General features: G+C 40.9%; 1 protein-coding gene across 1 annotated transcript in view; it reads right to left on the reverse strand.

Moving 5' to 3' along the window:
* The window catches only part of LOC117656005 (prostatic acid phosphatase-like), a 118,584-nt gene that overhangs the window by 52,373 nt on the left and 44,242 nt on the right, over positions 1-21,969 (reverse strand).

Genomic DNA, 21,969 nt, shown 5'->3' on the forward strand with positions numbered 1-21,969 from the left:
ATAATTTTTTATTGTGGTACAAGATGGAAGATGAGGTAGTTAAAGAAACAATGATTAAACGGGCAAATTTTTAAAATTATAATATAGAAATGGAGAGATGGGAAAAAATGTGGCAAATAAATACAAAATTAACTATGTCTGCGGCATTCAAAGAGAACCAGTTGAAAATGTTTTACAGATGGTACCTCCCGCCGGCAAGGCTTGCTAAGATGTTACTGAACAGCTCACCAATATGTTGGAAATGCAACAAGATTTATGGAACATATTGGACTTCCGGTTTGGTGTCACGGTGATGCAGTCGGGGAAATAGCGGGGCTCTGATGAGCCCCGCAAAAACCGTGACTGGCAAACCGCCACTGACAAGTCTGTGGACCGATCCTGTCCTGAAGGGACAGGGGAAAGAGAGGGACCCCTTGGGCGGCCGAGAGGAACAGGCAAGTTCCTCAGAGGCTGGAGGCAACCCTCTGAGTCAGCGGCGGGGGACGGCAGCCATGGTGGCTGCCATGAAGTCGCGACAAATCGGGACAAGAAATGCACAGGAGGAAGGAAGAAAGGACGATGTGCTTCGGAGCTGGGTGAGTGACACCAACCCAGGCGAAAAACAATGTGTGAATAAGGATATTTACAAATAAGACCCCCAGCCTTACCTAGCGGCTGAAGATCTTGGGGGCTGAGGGGCTTGAAGATTTTGCAAAATAAGGAAAGGAGCTAAGAAATTTACTTTAGCACTGATTGATAGGAATGAATTGCTTATTATCCAAATAGAGCTGGATATTCAAACTTTCTTGTTAAAACTGAAATGGATTTGACTTTTGGAAAAGAGAAAAGTGATAATTAAGGATTTGGCATCTTTAAAAGCCAGACAAAGAGATTAAATGGACAGCTACATAAATGTTTCAAAATGGCAATTGAAGCTGTGACTAAGTGAAAGTGTTGATTGCGGAAACTTGTTTTTTTCCTGAAAAGAACCTATTTGACTTGTTACATATTGTGGATTACTTTGAAAAGAACTATGGTTTTTTGAACTTTGGAGATTCCTATTCTGTCTTCTAATGGCTTTACAAAGAAAGTAGAAACACAATGGAATTAATAAACTTTTAACTAACTGGCGCAGCAACAAAAGGTCTGGCACAGGAACGGAAGTGGAGAAGCTGATGGATTTTACTGGAAACAGACTTTACAATAGAATTAAAAAGGATATGCAGGGTTTTAAGAGTGGAAGTATTGACTTTGAATTGAAATGCTTATGGACAGATAAGGAAATGAAGAAGCAAAATAGATAAATCAGATAGCAATATTTGAATGCTTAATTGTTTAAATGGTTCAAAGTTTAAGTGACCTTTAAATAAAAACAAGAAGTGCTTATGGTATAATAAAGATAGAAAATAAAAAATAAAAGATAATTAAAATAGAAGTGGGAAGTTAAAAGTGATATCTTCATAAAAGCATAATTTGATGTAATATGTTTTAGTTTTAATTTGATAACAAAGTGGTGGATGATAATTATGATCAATTGTTAATGATTATAGATGATATAATAAGGTACACAGATGGAAGTAATAACTGAGATTGAATTTAACACATGTTGGAAATGATTAATATTAAGAAATAGATGGAAGAGTATAGCTGGAAACAGTGGATTAATAGACAACATATTGAAAAAGAAAATTTTAAAATAATTTAGCAGAATAGTAGTTGGAGTTATGGAGAACATGCTGAAAACTCAGCCAAAATAATGTAACGCTGGAAATCAGCCAAATAATAGGTAGTTATGGAGGAGAATGCTGGAAATCAGCCCAAATAAAGCATGCTGGAAATCAGCCAAAACAATGGAAAATGCTGGAAATCAGCCAAATAATAGTTGAAGTTATGGAGGAGAATATGCTGAAAACTCAGCTAAAATAAGTAATGCTGGAAATCAGCCAAATAATAGGTGGGGTTATGGAGGAGAATGCTGGAAATCAGCCAAAATAAGAGAAAATGCTGGAAATCAGCCAAATAATAGTTGGAGTTATGGAGGAGAATATGCTGAAAACTCAGCCAAAATGTGTTATGCTGGAAATCAGCCAAACAAAAGGTGGAGTGATGGAGGAGAATGCTGAAATTAGCTAAAATAAACTATGCTGAAAATTAGCAAAATAATAATTGGGGGTATAGAGGAGAATACATTGAAGAATAATTATTAATAAGGGATGAAAAAGAAAATGTTGGGCGATAATTAAAATGAAATGAAAAACGTTGAGATGTCTGTGTAAAAGTTTAAGATTAAAAGATTGGATGAATTGGGTCTAGAAAACGAGAAAAATAGAAAGAAATTTTGATGAATAAATTGAAATAAAAATTGAGTTGTATAAATTTGGAAATTAAGATTCATGGTGATAAAATTGTAAGGTAAATATATAGATTAACAGATTAGACTGTTTTTGTGTTTAATGTTGATGTTAAAAGGAGCAATGGAGAAAAATTTAGATAGAGCGGTATTGAATTTTGATTTATAATTGAATTTATAATTGAATATAAAAATGAGCTTTGCTTTAGTAGGAAATTAAGATGTATAATGAGATAACAGAAAGACTTAAATTAAGATGTTGGAATTTATATTAAAAATATCTGTCTTCATTTGTTAAACTAGTATACCTATGTGTGACCGGACCAAGACTTCGTTCTTGGGGGGGGGGGGAATTATGTTTATGTTTGAAAAAAATATATTTTTTTTTACAAAAAAAAAAAAAAGATTTATGGAACATATTATCATCTTTGGTGAACTTGTCCAGCTGCAAAATAATTTTGGGCTAAAATTAAGAAATGGCTGGAAAAAATAACAGATCAACCTATTGATGGGAAACCAGAGACATTTTTATTAGGAATATTCACTAGAAAATATACTAAAGAAATAAAATACTGGGACTTCCGGTGGCACCTTAGGTGTTGAAGACACTCCTTTGTGAGCGCCAGCCCCGTGATCGTGTAAAGCCGCTAGAACAGCGCAAATCAGCTGTCTAGTGGCTTGGAAACTTTCTCCCCAGGAAAAGGGGAGGAAGAGAGCAGACGGGTGTAGGTAGAGCTCCCCAAGAAGCCCCAGGAACAATTCTGGGGCTTGAAGGGCGAGAGCTCCCTGGAAGCCTGACAGAGCTCCGGATCTGGGACGTTTCTGCTTTAAGCAGAACAAGACGCCGCGACTACACCTGCAAATAACGCTTTGAATAAAACATTGGATTTGGAAGCAGGCTGAGCAAAGCCAGGAGAGATCAGATTTGCAAGTACTAAACTTTAACTCTAAATGTGTATTACTTCCTTCTGAGTTATTAAGGGAAGAAAGTGAAACCAATATGGCGATTGAGCTCTAATGGGGTGTGAAAGTGAAAGTTAAAAGGAAAGTTTCGTTTAGTGCTGGCAGCCCCTGTTTAAAACTAGAGATCTTTGCTTTGAAAGAAAGAAGATTAAAGGTTAAAAAGACTAGAGTAGTGTTTTTTTTAAAAATGATTGATATTATTTAAGGACTGGAAATTTTTGGATCTGGTGGATTTGTTGTTCTGGTTGCTGAATAAATTCAAATTGAAAACTAAAAATGGCTTCAAAACAAATAAAGACCGTTGCCTCTAAAAGCGCTGGGAGCTCATCAGCTCAAACGTCCAAATTGCAATCTCTCTCTGTTCCAACGGAACCACCAATATTAACACTTGAAATGTTGCAGGAAGCCCTTAAAACACAAGCCTCTGTTACAGAGAAAAAAATTACTTCTGTGTTTGAGGATAAAATTTGAGATGTCGCTGATGAGATGGCTGAAATTAAAGAGTTTATTCAAATTTGAAATCAGGAAATTGGAGAAGATATTGTCATGGCAGTCCAAGGTCTGGCAAGCCATATTGAATCATTAGATGAAAAAGTGGAAGAAATTAAGCAGTCTAATGTGAATTTGGAAAATAAAATGGGAGAGGTTCAGAATAAGATGGAAAGAGCAGAGGCTGATGTAACAATGATACAATATAGAGATATGGAATTTGCTTTGAAAATAAGAGGTCTGAAGGAAAATAAGCAAGAGAATTTGAGAGAGATTTTTGCAGAAGCATTTGCACAGATAATAGGAGAACAAAAAGCAAATTTTGAATGGCAAATTGATAAAATTTATCGTGTTAATTCATGGGTTGCCAGACAGAAACATTTACTAAGAGACATTGTAGTCTATTTTACTATAAGGAGGATACATAATGAAATTTTACAAGTCACTTTTAAAAACAAACTTCAAGTGGAGGGGCAGGAGGTTTTAATACTGAAAGAAATCCCCCCCAAAATGTTGAGAGCCAGAAGGGATTATGCCTTTCTGGTGGAAGAACTCAGAAACCGTCAGATGCAGTACAGATGGGAGGTTCCAGCTGGACTAGTGGTGAACTATTCAGGAGAAAGATATTGTCTTAATTTAGTGTGGAAGGCAAGAGATTTTTACACCAATGTACTAAAGGCTGGATGCCCACAGTCCCCAGAAGCTAAAAGGAAGATGCAAGCAGAGGGGGCAAGAAAGGGGAAAAGGAAGAATCGCTGGCACAGGCCCAAAGGGGAGCTTTGATTATTCAAGAAGATTTAATACAACTTTCGACTACTGCTCAAGCTTTGGAGGTCTCCGAAAAAATAGAAGAACCTAAGGATCAAAGACAGACCCGAGCGGCAGCCAAGCGTCAAGAAGAATTAAGAGTGCAGCAACTCCAGATGACAACTCAAGAAACTACAAAAGCAGAAGCAGTGGGAGGAGCAAGGCTAAAAAGCAAAATGCATGGAGATTTCCAGCAGATGCTCCAGAAGCTTCGGGGTGCCAAAAATGGCAACTAGATTTCTGACTTGGAATGTTAATGGCTTAAATTTACCACAAAAGAGGAGAAAAATATTTCATTATCTGAAACAGTTTTAAAATGAAGTAATCTGTCTACAAGAGACTCATATTAGAATGAAAGATCAAAAATATTTAATAAATGCAAGGTTAGGTACACATTTTGTTGCATCTGCTCCAGAGAAGAAGAATGGTATAGTTATATACCTAAAAAAAGACTTAATTGCTAAACTAATTGAAGCAGATGATCAAGGAAGATTCATAGCAATTGAACTTTTAATAAAAGGGGAAAAAAAATACTTGCAATTGGAGTATATGCACCGAACCAACAACAGGAAAAATTTTACAAGCTTTTACATTCCAAGTTACTACAATGGGATTATAAATCATGCATTTTATTGGGTGATTGGAATGGAGTTTTGGACACTAAAAAAGATAAGAAGGGGCTTTTGCAAAATATCTCAACGTGTGCCAGATTGCCAAAGTCGTTTTTTTGAAATGATGGATGATATGGGGTTGAGAGATATCTGGCGAGAAAGGAACTCTGAAGAAAAAGATTTTACTTTTTTTTCTAATAGACATCAATCTTTTTCTAGGATTGATTTCATATTAATTACTAATCATCTCTTTTCTAGGGTGAAGAAGACGAAGATCTGTCCAAGAGTTTTAACGGATCATAGTCCAGTTTGGATGGAATTAGAGTATGGAAAGGGATTTAAGAGGTCTTGGAGGTTAAATGAAAATCTGTTTAGATATGAGGAAAATATAAAAGAATGTAAAAAATTTATGAAAGAATTTTTCATTATGAATATGCATAAGGGTACATCTATGGAAATGGTTTGGAACGCAAGTAAAGCATATATGAGAGGTATTTTGATATATTTGAATAATAAACATAGACATAAACAGGAAAAAAAAAAGGAAGGACCTAGAAGAGGAAATTAAAAAAAAAAGAACAAGCTTTGATATTGAACCCAGCAGACAAGAAAATAAAAGAGGCAATTAATTTATTGCGCGGGCAATTTAATATGTTAATGGCAGATCAGGTTGCAACTAACTTGCAATATGCTAAACACAATACTTTTTGCAATGCTAACAAACCAGGAGATGGTTAGCATATCTGTTAAGGAAAAAACAAAAGTCACGGATTATAGAGAAAATAGAATATAAAGGTAAAGAGGTTTATCAGCAAAATATGATTAAAAAGCATTTTTAGAATTTTATACGAGGTTGTATGCCAGTGATAAAATTCAAAGTATAGATATAGATAGATATTTACAGAAAGAGAATATTTCTATAATTACAAAAGAGCAAAGGGAGGGTTTAAATCAACCGATAACTTCTGAAGAAATTATGTTTGCAATTAAGCAGTTGAAAGTGGGTAAAGTGGGTAAAGTTAGAAATAGTGGGACCACTTAAGGAATTATTTACTAATATACAATCTGGAGGAGATATACCCCCATCCTGGAGGACAGCTTTTATTTCTCTGATTCCAAAGGAGGATCAAGACCACACCCAGCCAAAAAATTAGAGGCCTATATCACTTTTAAATACAGATTATAAGATTTTTGCTAAAATACTAGCAAATAGGTTAATGACAGTCATGCAACAAATGATTCATAATGATCAAAGTATTTAGGGGTTTATATTACGACATCAAATGCGAAATTATTTAAGCATAATTATGATCCGTTGTGGCAAAAAATACAGGGATGGAAAATTGGAAAAAATTACAATTATCTTTGCTGGGAAGAATAGCAGCAGTAAAAATGAATGTTTTGCCTAAGTTTTTATTTCTTTTTCAAATGATACCAATACTTAAAAAAGATGAAAATCTGAAGATTTGGCAGAAGGGTATTAATAATTTTGTTTGGGCAGGAAAGAGACCGAGAATAAAGCAAAAAAATAATGCAGGATATACGTGAAAGAGAAGGTCTCAAAATGCCCAATTTAAGATTATATTATGAGGCAGCTGCCTATCAGCAATGAGTGACTGGATGAATTCAACAGAAGAAAGAATATTGAATATTGAGGGATATGATTTGGTTTATGGTTGGCATGCTTATTATTATATGATAAGAAAGTGGATAGGACTTTTAAAGGTTACATATTAAGGAATGCTTTATTGCGTGTCTGGAAAAAGTATCAGTATAAATTAAACGATAAGTTACCAATGTGGGCAATACCCAGACACGCGATAGAGAACATAAGTGTAGAGCAAAAACAAGATGTGACTACTTATAAAGAGCTTCTTAATAAGGAAAGAGGAATACTACAATTAAAATCTTTGAATCAACTAAGAGAAGAAAAGATAATTCAAACATGGTTTCAGTATGGACAGCTGCAAGCTAGATGAAGAGAAGATCAGAAAACTGGTATTTTGCAGAATGAGAAGAACTTGGTAAAACAAATTAGAGACCAAAGTCAAATGCATATAAAAAGGTTGTATAATGCATTGGTAGAAATAGATTCAGAAACGGAGCTAGTTAAGGACTGTATGATAAAATGGGCACAAAATATTGAAGAACCAATAATGATGGAAACGTGGGAAAAAATATGGGTTAGAAATGTAAAGTTTACGCAAGCTCAAAACTTAAGAGAGAATTTTTATAAAATGTTTTATAGATGGCATCTAGATCCTAAAAAGCTAGCCTGTATGTATCCAAGTTTGCAACCTAAGTGTTGGAGATGTGAATGTGATGATGCCACTTATTATCATATATGGTGGACATGTAAAAAAATTAAGGCATTTTGGGTAAAAATATGGTGGATTATCCAAAATATTCTCAAGAAGAAGATAAAATTTACTCCACAGTTTTTTCTGTTGGGTATAATTACAGACTGTACGGTTATAGAGACTAAATTGATTTTGAATTTAATAACAGCAGCCAGACTTTTGGTGGCGCAGTACTGGAAGTACTTGAAGAATGGACATTAAAAGTAGTGAATTTAGCAGAGATGGCAAAAATTTCAGCATACTTGAAGGACCATTCAAATGCAAGATATATATCGGAATGGAAAAGATGGATTGACTATATTCAAAACAAATATCGGACTAAAAATTTCAAATAGCTTATGAATGAAACAAAAAATTTTTTTTTCTTTTTGAATTATGTTTTGTTAGTTGAAAGAGGAGTTAAAGAGCAAGAGGGAGTTTGGAGTCTATAGAAAGGTAGCATATTTTAGTTTATGTTTGTTAAATGTTATACCCTGTATTTACTCTGGGAAGTCTGGGGTGGGGGGTGGAGGGAGGGGGGTTGGGTGGAGAAGGGGGAAGGAGGAATGGGGGGTGGGTGGAGGAGGGATGGGTGGAGGAGGGATGGGAAAAATTGTTGTAATATTTGATAAAACTTTTAAATAAAAAAAAGAAATAAAATACTTAATTTTACATATTATAACGGCCGCACGAATATCCTATGCACAAAATTGGAAAAAAAACACACCAACAGAGGAAGAATTGATAAAAAAATTTTTTTAGAGTGTGCCGACATGGACAAATTAACAAAAGAATTTAAAGAAAAGGAAGATACGGAATACAATATAATATGGAACAAATGGTACAACTGGCTGGAGATCAGAAATAGTGAACAATAAAGACGAAGAAATTATAAATGTAAAATGTTTATAGGACAATGTATAAAATGTATAAAATTAATATCATAATTGTTAGGAATTATAGTGTAAATAAGAGAAAAAGGGACAAGAAGGAAATGAATAGTATAAGGGAAATTGGAGAAAAATGTAAATATTAGAAGATTACCGTTATGAAACAGCTGTAAAAGGAGAACATATACTAAAAAAAAAGAAGACTACAGTCTTAAGAACAAAAAACAAATAAAAATTCTACACATCAATGATTTTGGAGTGCTTTAGGACATAGCCTAATTTTCCCTTCTATAGTTCATACCCAGATTTAAAATTTAAAATTCCAGTTCTAGGGTCAAAACATACTGTAATAAATATAAAAATGCCTATTGAATGATAAATATATTTAGAAATGAATACATTGATATTTCAAATATTTATTAATGTTTTTCCTTTATTAAAATGCATAAAATTAAATCTTCAATGCATATTTAAAATTTTTGATATAATGCATGAATGGGACAGAATATATTTATGAATGAAGACATGCTAAATTGAACATGGATCAAAAATGGATGGATCTGTCCATCCTTAGAAATAGCAAATAGAGTAAAAATAATTCAGCCCAAGAGCTGGTTATTTTACATTTAGATATTTAGCAGATCAAATAATATGATTGGGCCGATAAGGGAATTCCTATGCTACTGGTAGTAGTCAACCCTTCCTTATGCCTTGGTATAAGGAGCTTGAAATCCAACTCCTACTGTTAAAAGTGCAATAATGAAACCAATACAATGCAGACTGTAGATAACCTGGAAAGAGGGCCTGTTACTGTCTACTGTATGACAACGTTGAATTTATTATAAACCTCATCTGTTTGAAGAGATAAGTGTGTCAAATTGAAAATGTCTGCCTGATAGAAAAAGTGCCTAAAAACCAGGAAGAACAGTTTATATTACTGACACTAATGGTGGTTTTCAGCCGGTTCGCGCTGGTTTGCGCCGGTTTGCACCGGTTCGCACCGGTTCGCACGAACCAGTAGCAGAAATTTGGCCTGGGTCACCAAACTGGTAGCAACCATTGGCTGGCCATGCCCCTGAACAAGACACCCAGTCGCTGCTTGCTCACCCCGCCCACCTAGTCGCCGCCCGCTCACTTGCCCTGCCCACCCACCCCACCCAGTCGCTCCTCATTTCCCGGGCAGCTTGCCTGCTTAAGCTGCCTTCCCATGTGGTGCCTGCCCTGGCCTCCAACTGAACTGCCTCCTCCTGCCTACAGGTAAGTCGCACTAGGCCCCCCCTCCATGGAGCTTGTGGCTCTATTCCAGGCCATGCTGCCTGCAGCCTAGTTTGCTCTGGGCCCCCCACCATCCCCACCAGGCTAGTGACCTTGCCTCCCTCCCACAGTTGGTGGCAGAGGGGAAGGCATGCCAGCACCCACGAGGAACCAAGGCTTGGAGCAGTTTTGGAGCTTGTTAAGGAGGACTGCTCCTCTGCCCCAGTCATGCATTTTCAATCCCGGGCTATTGCAATAGCTTTTCACTCCAAGCAGCCCGGGCTTGAAAATGCATGGCTGGGATGGAGGAGTGGTCCTCCTTAACAAGCTCCAAAACTGCTCCAAGCCTCGGTTCCTCGCATGTGCTGAAAGTACCGGCCTTCAATCTGGCTGTTTCTCTGTACCTGGCTTTCCGGATGGGTCCTCAAAGTGCTATACTGTGAAAGATACTCCCCCAGCAAGAGAACAGTGGAGAGAAGAAGCAGCTGCTGATCACATGGAGCATTGTTCTCCAGTGACTTGTTTTCTCTCCACCGCTCTCTTGCTGGGAGAGCGAGAGACTCTTTCGCAGCACAGTGCTTTGGGTCCTGTAAGTGTAAGTCCATCTGGAAATCCCAGCAGAGAGAAACAGGTTGAATCCTGTTTCTCTCTGGCACAGTGCTTTCTGGACTTACCAGAATCCAAAGCTCAGTGCTGCAAAAGACTCTCTCCCCCAGCAAGAGAGCGGGGGAGAGAAAACAGATTGCTAGAGAATATGTGGAGGGCTCCATCACATGCTCTCCAGGTCAGTGGCTGCTGCTTCTCTCCCCTGTTGCTCTTGCCTGGGAGAAAGAGTCTTGCAGCACTGCACTTTGGGAGTCGGACACCTGTAAGTCTCACCCGGAAAGCCTGTGCTTTCCCAGGGCCCTGAGGGTCACCCTCCCACCCACCGTCACCTGGAGCTCCCCTTTTGCCCACTGCTGCCACTTGCTGCTGCCTGGAACTCCCCTTTTGCCCACTGTCCCCCTGCCCACCGCTGCCTGGAGCTCCCATTTTTGCTGCTGCCACCAGCCACTGCCACCTGGAGTTCCCCTTTTGGCCACTGCCACCATTGTCTGGAGCTCCCCTTTCAGCCACCACCACCTGCCACTGCCTGGAGCTCCCCTTTTGGCTGCTGCCCACCCCCCCTGGAGCTCCCCTTTCAGTCGCTGCTGCCACTTGCCACCACCTGGAACTCCTCTTTTGGCCACCACCATTCCCTATTGTAACCTGGAGCTTCTCTTTCAGCTGCTGCTGCCACCACCCCACCTGCTGCCTGGAGCTTCCCTTTCAGTTGCCGCCCCCCACTCACTGCCCCCTGGAGCTCCCCTTTCACTTGTTGCTGGTGCCCACAACCACCAGGTGCTTTCTCTCAGGCCTCCCGCCATGCATGTCTTGGATGGGTCTCACTCTCCTAGACTTTGAAGGAGGAAGGCAAGTGGGAGAGAGAGAGAGATAGAAGAGAGAGAGAGAAAAGAAAGAAAAAGAAAGAGACAAAGAAAGAAAAGAGAAAGAAAGAGAAAGAGAGAAAGAGGAAGGGAGAGAGAGAGAGAGACAAGAAAGAAAAAAGAAAGAAAGAAAGAGGAAGGAAGGGAGAGAGAGAAAAGAGAGAGAGAAAGAGAAAAAGAAAGAGACAAAGAAAAAGAGAAAAGAAAGAGAGACAAAGAAAGAAAAAGAGAGAAAGAAAGAGAAAGAAAGAGGAAGGGAGAGAGGGAGAGACAAAGAAAAAAGAAAGAAAGGAAGGAAGGGAGAGAGAGAGAGAAAAGAGAGAGAAAGAGAAAAAAAGAGACAAAGAAAGAAAGAGAGAAAAGAGAGACAAAGAAAAAGAGAGAAAGAAAGAGGAAGAAAGAGGAAGGGAGAGAGGGAGAGACAACAAAGAAAGAAAGAAAGAAAGAAAGAAAGAAGAAGGAATGGAGAGAGAGATGAAAGAAAGAAAGAGAAAGAAAGAAGAAAGGGAGGGAGGGTGGGAGGGAGAGAGAGAGAGGGAGAGAGAGAGAGGGAGGGAGGGAGGGAGAGATAGATAGATAGATAGATAGATAGAGAGAGAGAGAGAGAGAGAGAGAGAGAGAGAGAGAGAGAGAAGGAAGGAAGGAAGGACCACAAACCCTGGCACTAGACATGGCTTCAGAAGATGCTTTGAAACAGGTCTTCCGCTGGCACCGCCGGCGCTGCTGCAGCTCCTTTGTGAGCTCCTACTCCTGGGATCTGTAAAACCGCCAAAACAGCATAAATCAGCTGTTTTGGCGGCTGGAACTTCCCCCTCAGACAAAGAGGGGGAGGTGAGTGCTCAAGTGTATAGGGTAGAGCCCCCCAAAACCTCCAGGATTAATCCTGGAGGTGCAGAGTGTGAGGGCTCCCCAAACGCCTGGAAAGCAGCTTCAGACTCAGGATTCTGTCTTTGACGGATTAAGGCGTCACGACCATCCCTGCGAAACAAATGATTTCAAGGATTGATTTTTACGCAGGCAGAACAAAACAGGAGAGCTTCTCGCAAGTATTTTTCTTCCTTTAATTCTGATGAATAATGAGTCCTTTCAGATTCGAGTGAAAGTTTTAAAGAGATCCAAAATGGCGCTGATTGAGAACGGAAGCTTAAGAAGAAAGTGATTGTTAAAGCTTGTTTGCGCTTGTTAAGGTAATTATAGCTGTCAGTACTTTGAAGCTTTGCTGAATGAAGTCTGCAGCATAAGAAAAGATGGCAGAGGCAAAGATTTTTTAAGAGAACGGAGGTTTCTCAGCACATAATTCAGCAAGTGTATAAATACTAACAGTGGATTTTTTGGAAGCATGGCAAAAATCATTTATGGAAAGACTGGATGAGATCTTTGAGAAGTTTATTACTCAAATTGATAACAAAGTTGCAATGTTGAAAGAGGAGAAAGAACAAAAAGCGCCTGAGGAACATGGAAAGAATGTTTTCCAAACTATGAATAAACTAATGGGCTTAAGGAGGTTAATCTGGAGATATGGAGAGAGATCTATCCAGAGGTTCTGATGCAGATGAGAGGAAAAGTGCTGGGAGAAGCTTGGATTTTCAAGATATCAAGAAGGATTAGAAATGGAACATTACAATTTCTTTATAAAAATGGACTTTTAATGTTAATTAAAGAGGTGTGTTGCTTAAAAGGAATTACTTTGCGAGCTGCACAGGATTGGAAGATAAAATTACAGTTGAATACACAAAAGCTTGTAAAAATAAAAGATGGTGGAATAAAGCAGAAGAAGAAGGCTCGGAAAAAAACCAGGGGGAAATGGAAGTGGAAGAATTTTATTCCTCTTTGTTAGGCAGGATAACATGGTGAATGATTGTATTGGTATTCAAGATTTTTATTAAGGATATGATTTGTTTGGTTTTGAAAATTGTTTTTTTTTTACTTATGACTGGGTGTTTCAACTGTTATAAAAACGGATTTTTATGGTTTAAAGTTGATCTTAGGTTAAAAAAGAAATTTTCTTTTGGATGTTAAATTTAAGGTTATATACATTAATGTTATTCTGTGGAGATGATTGTATTGGTATTCAAGACATGATTAATTTTTATTAAGGATATGATTTGTTTGGTTTTGAAATTTTTTTTATTTATGACTGGATGTTTCAACTGTTATATAAACGTGAACAAGGAAATGATCTCTATGGTTATGATTGGATGGATTATATCTAAAAATTACTTTAAGTAATGGATTAAATGAGAAACTTTCTTTTGGATGTTAAATTTAAGATTATAGATTTTTCAATATAATTTCAAGGGCTTTAAATTGTTTGTTTATTGTTGAATTAATTGGGATTAACTACCTTTAAGCAAGAAAAGTTATATTTTGTTTTGAACAAGGAGAGTTAAAGTACAAGTGATAGATAAATCTATAGATAGTTAGTTTGTGGGGTCTTTTATTAAGGTTTGTTAAATGTTTTTACCCTGCATTTGTTCTGGGAAGTCCGGGGAGGCGGGTGGGGGTTGGGATGGGAGGGGGGAAGGGAGGGGGGAATATATATATATATATATTTGTTTTCTCAGGTTTTCGCGGGTGTTTGTATGTAGGTCTTTGGTTATTCGGGTCTTCTCCCACGTAAAATTGGAAGTGTCTTGGCGACGTTTCGACGAAGTCTCATTCGTCATCTTCAGGCTGATGTTCTCGGCTTCGTGCTTCCAGGAGCAATGTGAGATCGCAGCTGTCTCTTCCTTTTAACTGCTAGTGGAGGTGTGAGCTGATTGGGTGGGAACTTGGCTGTGTTCTGATTGGGTGGAGGTGTGTTCTGATTGGTTAGGGGCTTGGCTGTGCTCTGATTGGCTGGGGTTGTGTTCTGTTTGGGTGGGGGCTTGGTTGTGCTCAGCTTAGTCTGAGTTGCAGGGGGATTTGAGCTGGTGAGCTGCGTTGTTGTTGTTTGGCTTCGTGTTTGTGGCCGTGCGAGCTCTTCATGGTGGGTGTCAGTCTGCTTCATGTATGGATTGGAGGGGTTTAAAGTGGCTAATGATGCAGCTGCGGTCTGGCTTCTGGTCCTTGGTCGTGGCTCATTATCAGTGTGGGTTTGAGTCTGCTTTCTGCATGGATGTGTGGTGGTGACATCAGGTGTGGCACTCGTGAGTGTGGGTCTGGTGTCATTCGTCGTGTTAGGGACTCGTTTGTCAATAAGGGCGGGTTTCCAAATGGCTGGTAGGCGGGAGGTATCATCTCGTTTGTTCATGCTGTGTGGGCGTTTTTCTATCTCGATGGCTTCTCTGATTATTCTGTTGTTAAAGTGTTCAGTTTTGGTGATAGTTCTGGTCTTTTTAAAGTCAATATAATGTCCTGTGGCTTTAAGGTGTTGGACCAGGGAAGAAGTTGGTTCCTCTTTTCTGACTGAGTTCTTGTGTTCTTCTATGCGTGCACTTATTCGTCTGTTGGTTTGTCCGATGTATGTGGTGGGGCAGGCGGTGCATGGGATTTCATATACTCCTTGATTTTCTAACTCAATTTTGTCTTTGGGGTTCCTTAGGATGGTGGATATTTTTCGGTTTGTGCAGAATGCTGTCTTGATGTTATGTTTGTGGAGGATTTTGCTTATTCTGTCTGTGGTGCCTTTTATGTATGGGAGGAGGGCCTTGCCGTTTTCTTGTTCTCTGTCTTGGATTTTAGTGGGGGTTTCTTTTTGGATTAGGTTGGTGATCTTATTTCTTTGGAATCCATTGGATGTGAGTACGTTAGTGAGGGTGTGTAGTTCGGTTTTTAGGTGTTGTTCGTCAGCTAAGCGTTTTGTTCTGGAAATGAGTGTCTTGGCTACAGAGTTGATCTGGGCAGGGTGGTGGTGTGAGAGTGCGTGCAGATAGCGGTTTGTGTGTGTTTTCTTCTGGTATATAGTGTGTCCTAGGGAGCCATTGGATTTTCTGTAGACTAAGACATCCAGGAAGGGAAGTTGGTTGTTCACTTCTGTTTCCATGGTGAACTGTATTTTGGGGTGTAGGCTGTTGAGGTGTGTGAGGAAGTTGTCCAGTTTTTCTTTCCCATGTGGCCAGATTATGAAGGTGTCGTCCACATATCTGAGCCAGAGTTTGGGTTTGTGATCGGATTTTTCTAGGGCTTGGGTTTCAAAGTATTCCATATAAAGGTTGGCAATGACAGGTGAGAGGGGTGATCCCATGGGTGCTCCTTCTGTTTGTTTGTATTTCTGTCCATTATAGATGAAGTATGTGTTGGATAGGCAGTGGTTGGTCAGATCTAAGATGTGCTTGGGGGGGTTATATAGCCAAATTTCTCGCCAAACAACTACAGCCCTATGCAGAATCCATCACCTCATACGTAAAAAACTCATTCCAGTTCATAGACATCATAAAGCAACAAAACTTACAGCCCAGTGACCTACTCGTGAGCTTTGATGTCATATCCCTCTTCACCCAAGTACCAATCAAAGAAGCCTTGACAGTTATCCAAAACAAATATAACCCCCCCAAGCACATCTTAGATCTGACCAACCACTGCCTATCCAACACATACTTCATCTATAATGGACAGAAATACAAACAAACAGAAGGAGCACCCATGGGATCACCCCTCTCATATATATATATCATATATATATGATTGATTGATTTTTTGTTTAAGATGTATGTTGACTATGAAATAAAAGTTTTTTTTTTAAAAAAAAAGAAGATGCTTTGAAACAGCACAGCAATCTAGGGCTGGAAGGGACCTTTGTTCTTGTTATTTGTTGCAAAGTCGGGTCCGATCCATCGTGAATCCATGGACATCATGATCCTCCAGGCCTTCCTGTCCTCTTTCATCCTCTGGAGTCCATTTAAGCTCACGCCTACTGCTTCAGTGACTCCATCCAGCCACCTCGTTCTCTGTCGTCCCCTTCTTCTTTTGCCCTCAATCTTTCCCAGCATTAGGCACTTCTCCAGTGCGTCCTTCCTTCTCATTAGGTGGCTAACATATTTGAGTTTCATCTTCAGGACCTGGCCTTCTAAAGAGCAGTCAGGGTTGATCTCCTCTAGGACTGACTGGTTTGATCGCCTTGCAGTCCAAGGAACTCGCAGGAGTCTTCTCCAGCACCATAGTTCAAGGCCTCAATTCTTTGGCGCTCAGCCTTTCTTACGGTCCAACTTTCTCAGCCATACATTGCAACTGGGAAAACCATAGCCTTGACTATACATACTTTTGTTGGCAGGGTGATGTCTCTGCTTTTTAGTAATCTATCTAGATTTGCCATAGCTTTCTTCCCCAGGAGCAAGCGTCTTTTAATTTCTTGGCTGCAGTCCCCATCTGCAGTGATCTTGGAGCCCAGGAAAATAAAATCTGTCACTACCTCCATTTCTTCCCCATCTATTTGCCAGGAATTGACAGGGTCGGATGCCATGATCTTAGTTTTCTTAATGTTGAGTTTCAAGCCAACTTTTGCACTCTCCTTCTTCACTGCATTAAGAAGCTCTTTAGTTCCTCTTTGCTTTCTGTCATTAGAGTGGTATCATCTGCATATCTGAGGTTGTTGATATTTTTCCTGGCAATTTTAATTCCAACTTTTGATTCATCTAGCCTCGCCTTTCTCATGATGTGCTCTGCATATAAGTTAAATAGTCAGGGCAACAGTATAGAGCCTTGCTGGATTCCTTTTCCAATTTTGAATCAATCAGTGGTTCCATGTCCAGTTCTCACTGTTGCTTCTTGACCCGCATATAGATTTCTCAAGAGACAAATAAGATGGTCTGGTACTCCCATCTCTTTAAGAACTTCCCACAATTTGTTGTGATCCACACAATCAAAGGCTTTAGTATAGTCAATGAAGCAGAAGTAAATGTTTTTCTGGGACTCCTTAGCTTTCTCCATGATCCAGGATAGGTTGGCAATTTGATCTCTAGTTCCTCTTCGAAATCCTACCTGAACTTCTGGTAGTTCTTGATCCACATATTTCTGGAGCCTATCTTGTAGGATTTTGAGCATAACTTTACTAGCATGTGAAATGAGTGTAATGATACGATAGTTTGAACATTCTTTGGCATTGCCTTTCTTTGGAATTGGAATGTAAACTGACCTTTTCCAATCCTGTGGCCACTGTTGAGTTTTCCAAATTTGCTGGCAAATTGAGTGTAACACTTTTACTGCATCATCTTTTAAGATTTTGAATAGCTCAGTTGGAATACTGTCACCTCCACTAGCTTTGTTGTTGCTCAGATTCCCTAAGGCCCATTTGACTTCACATTCTAGAATGTCTGGCTCAAGGTCAGTGACCACCCCATCTTGGTTATCAGGGACCAAGTTTGTTCTTGAATAGTTCTTCTGTGTAATTTTGCCACTTCTTCTTAATCTCTTCTGCCTCTGTTAGGTCCCTGCCATTTTGGTCCATTATCATGCCCATCTTTGCATGAAACATTCCCTTCATAACTCCAATTTTCTTGAAGAGATCTCTGGTCCTCCCTATTCTATTGTTTTCTTCTATTTCTTTGCACTGTTCTTTTAAGAAGTTGTTCTTATCTCTTCTAGCTATTCTCTGGAATTCTGCATTCAATTGGGTGTATCTTTCTCTTTCTCTCTTGCCTTTCTCTTCCCTTGTTTCCTCAGTTATTTGCAAAGCTTCCTCAGACAGCCATTTTGCTTTCTTGTGTTTCTTTTTCTTTGGGATGGTTTTAGTTGCTACCTCTTGTACAATGTTGCGAACCTCCATCCATAGTTCTTCAGGCACTCTGTCTATCAGATCTAATTCCTTAAATCTATTTGTCACCTCTACTGTATATTCATCAGGGATATGATTTAGTTCATACCTGAGTGGCCTAGTGCTTTTCCCTACTTTCTTCAATTTAAGCCTAAATTTTGCAACGAGAAGCTCATGATCTGAGCCACAGCCAGCTCCTGGTCTTGTTTTTACTGACTGTAGAGAGCTTCTCCATTTTTGGCTGCAGAGCACATAGTCAATCTGATTTCTGTGTTGACCGTCTGGTGATGTCCATGTGTAGAGTTGTCTCTTGAGTTGTTGGAAAAGAGTGTTTGCTATGACCATTGTATTCTCTTGACTAAATTCTATCAGCCTGTGCCCTGCTTCATTTTGTACTCCAAGGCCAAACTTGCCTGTTATTCCAGTTATTTTTTGGCTTCCTACTTTAGCATTCCAATCCCCCATGATGATAAGGACATCATTTTTTGGTGTTAATTCTATAAGGTGCTGTAGGGCTTCATAGAACTGGTCAATTTCATCCACTTCAGCACCAGTGGTTGGGGCATAGATTTGGACTACTGTGATATTGAATGGTTTGCCTTGGATTCAAACTGAGATCATTCTGTCATTTTGGGGATTGTATCCCGGTATTGCTTTTCCTATTCTTTTATTGACTATGAAGGCTACTCCATTTCTTCTGAGAGATTCTTGCCACAGTAGTATACCTGATGGTCATCTGAATTAAATTCACCCATTCCTGTCCATTTTAATTTGCTGATTCCTAAGATGCCGATATTCAGTCTTGTCATCTCTTGTTTGACCATGTTCAGCTTGCATTGATTCATGGATATTACATTCCAGGTTCCTATGGAGAAAAGATCTTTGCAGCATCGGACTTTCCTTTCACCACCAGATGCATCCACAGCTCAGCGTCCTTTCGGCTTTGGCCCAGTCTCTTCATTTTTTTCTGGCACTACTAGTACTAGCCCTCTCCTCTTCCCCAGTAGCAATTTGGACACCTTCCGACCTGCGGGGCTCATCTTCCGGTGTCATATCTTTTTTCCTTTTGGTACTGTCCATAGGGTTTTCATGGCAAAGATACTGGAGTGGGTTGCCATTTCCTTCTTCAGTGGATCACGTTTTGTTAGAGCTCTCTGCTATGACCTGTCCGTTTTGCATGGCATAGCTAATAGCTTCATTGAGCTATGCAAGCTCCTTCGCCATGACAAGGCAGTAATCCATGAAGGGGGGAAGGGACCTTGGAGGCCATCTAGTCCAACCCCCTGCTCCAGCAGGAAACCTTATATTGTCTGGATTATTTTGGTGCCTCTAACAGAGAGGAAAATTGCCAGAAAGGAGAAGGAGTTTACTAGGACAAGGCTGCCATGCAGAGGAAGACAGAGATAATTCTTGACTTATGACCACAATTGAGCCCAAAATTTTGGTTGCTAAGCAAGAGCGTTGTTAAGTGAGTTTCACCACATTTTACTCAATCCATGACCTCTTCTGGCTCTAACAGTCATGTGTAAGCTAGGGAAGAATATTTAAAGTTGTGTGTAATGTTCTAATGTACAGAAGTTAAGGTTAAATGTGTGGCAGAAAGTGGACTCTGCGTGTGTTTTTCCAAATGAGGTTGAATGTGTATAATTTTAGAAGAGCTGTGTGTGTGTGTGTGTGTGTGTGTGTGTGTACATACACAAACAATATATATAGTAGATAATGTATTTTTTGTGTGCCTATATGCACTCTATACTATGTAATATGTACGTACACATATGGCATACATACATAGGATTAAATAGTATATTTTGGATGTTCGGTAGTAATAAATAAATAGACAGGGAAATTGTATCTTGTTGAGGCCTTTGAGGCAAAGAGAGGCCAGGCACCCTAACCCTAACCCTAACCCTTGACGTGAGTGATGGCAAGGTTGGTCATGCCCACCCAGTCACATGACCAACCAGCTATGCCCACTTAGCCACATGATCGAACACGGGTGAGGTCTCATATTAAGACCTACCTAGTGGCGATAAAAGCGGCGAAATCTAGCTATTTTGCCGCTCTTATCGCGTCATCAGATAATCACCCAGCCGCCCTGTTTAGGGTGACCTGCTCCCTCCTCCATCTGGAAGCGCGGGATGACCCCTTGTAGGGTTGAGCTGAGGATTTTGTGCAGTATCTGTATGACAAAATCTCTCAGATTCGGGAAGGGCTGGCCTCTGACTGGGTATGTCCAGACGGGATGACTAAGGCAGGTCTTGAGAGCGTTATCTGGAAGGAGTTCGATCCTGTGGCTCCCGAGGACATGGACAGGATCCTGGGATGGCTGAACGCGACCACATGTTTATTGGACCCGTGTCCCTCCTGGTTGGTACTGGCTTCCCGGGAGGTTACACGAGGCTGGCTCCAGAAGATTGTTAATGCTTCTCTGAGTGAGGGGGTCCTGCCGGCCGCTTTGAAAGAAGCGGTGGTGAGGCCCCTCCTCAAGAGGCCCTCTCTGGATCCGGCTGTTTTGGCTAACTATCGTCCAGTCTCCAACCTTCGCTTCGTTGCGAAGGTTGTTGAGAGTGTGGTGGCGCAGCAGCTTCCCCGGTACCTGGATGAAGCTGTCTATCTAGACCCGCTCCAGTCCGGCTTCTGGCCTGGGCACAGCACAGAAACGGCATTGGTCACGTTGGTGGATGATCTCTGGAGGGCTCGGGATAGGGGTTGCTCCTCTATCCTGGTCCTGTTAGATCTCTCAGTGGCTTTTGATACCATCGACAATGTTGCACCGGTTGGAGGGGTTGGGGGTGGGGGGCACCGTTCTGCGGTGGTTTTCCTCCTACCTCTCTGACCGGTTGCAATCTGTGTTGACAGGGGGGCAGCGGTCGACCCCGAGGCACCTTGCTTGTGGGGTGCCACAAGGGTCGGTCCTCTCGCCCCTTCTGTTCAACATTTATGTAAAGTCGCTGGGTGAGATCATCCATGGCTTCGGGGTGGAGTTCCATCAGTACGCTGATGACACCCAGCTGTACATCTCCACCCCAGGCCACCCCAACAATGCCCTTGAAGTGATGTCCCAGTGCCTGGAGGCCGTGTGGGCCTGGATGGGGAGAAACAGGCTCTGACTCAACCCTTCCAAGACCGAGTGGCTGTGGCTTCCGGCATCCCGATATAGCCAGCTGGTGCCATCGCTGGCTATTGGGGGTGAATCCCTCGCCCCCATGGAAAGGGCTCGCAACTTGGGCGTCCTCCTGGATGCACGGCTGTCGTTAGAAGACCATTTGACGGCCGTGGCCAGGGGGGCTTTTTATCAGGTTCACCTGATATGCCAGTTGCTCCCCTTTCTAGATCGGGACTCCCTACACATGGTCACTCAGGCACTCGTCACCTCCCGCCTGGACTACTGCAACACTCTCTACATGGGGCTCCCCCTGGGGTGCACCCGGAGGCTCCAGCTGGTCCAGAATGCGGCCGCCCGGGGGATTTTGGGAGCGACAGGGCGCTCCCATGTGACACCTCTCCTGCGCGAGCTGCACTGGCTCCCAATGGTCTTCCGGGTGCACTTCAAGGTGTTGGTGACCACCTTTAAAGCGCTCCATGGCTTAGGGCCAGGGTATCTACGAGACCGCCTTCTGCCACCAATAGCCTCCCACCGGCCAGTACGCTCGCACACAGTGGGCCTCCTCAGGGTGCCATCTGCCAGACAGTGTCAGCTCAGGGGGAGAGCCTTCTCTGTGGCGGCGCCCGCCCTCTGGAACAACCTCCCCCCAGAGATACGTATAATATCAGACCTCCGGATTTTTCGTTGGGCCCTGAAAACTTATTTATTTCAACTAGCCGGGCTGGCTTGATCCCACAGTTTTGGGTTAAATTTTAACTGATTTTAAATTGGGTTTGTTTTAAATTGCGGCCAAATATATTTAATTATTTTAAACTGTTTTTAAATTTTGTATGTTTTGTTTTTATTCTGGCTGTTCACTGCCCTGAGTCCTATTGGAGAAGGGCGGTATACAAATTGAAACAAACAAACAAATAAATAAATAAATGATCACCCAGCTACGTCCACACAGTCACATGACCACCAAGCCATGCCCACCTGGTCACATGACCACCCAGTCACATGACCACCAAGCCATGCCCACCAAGCAAGCCACGCCCACAGAACC

The sequence above is a fragment of the Pantherophis guttatus genome, chromosome 4 (genome assembly GCF_059756535.1).
Source record: "Pantherophis guttatus breed Tessera chromosome 4, ASM5975653v1, whole genome shotgun sequence".
Taxonomy (NCBI): domain Eukaryota; kingdom Metazoa; phylum Chordata; class Lepidosauria; order Squamata; family Colubridae; genus Pantherophis; species Pantherophis guttatus.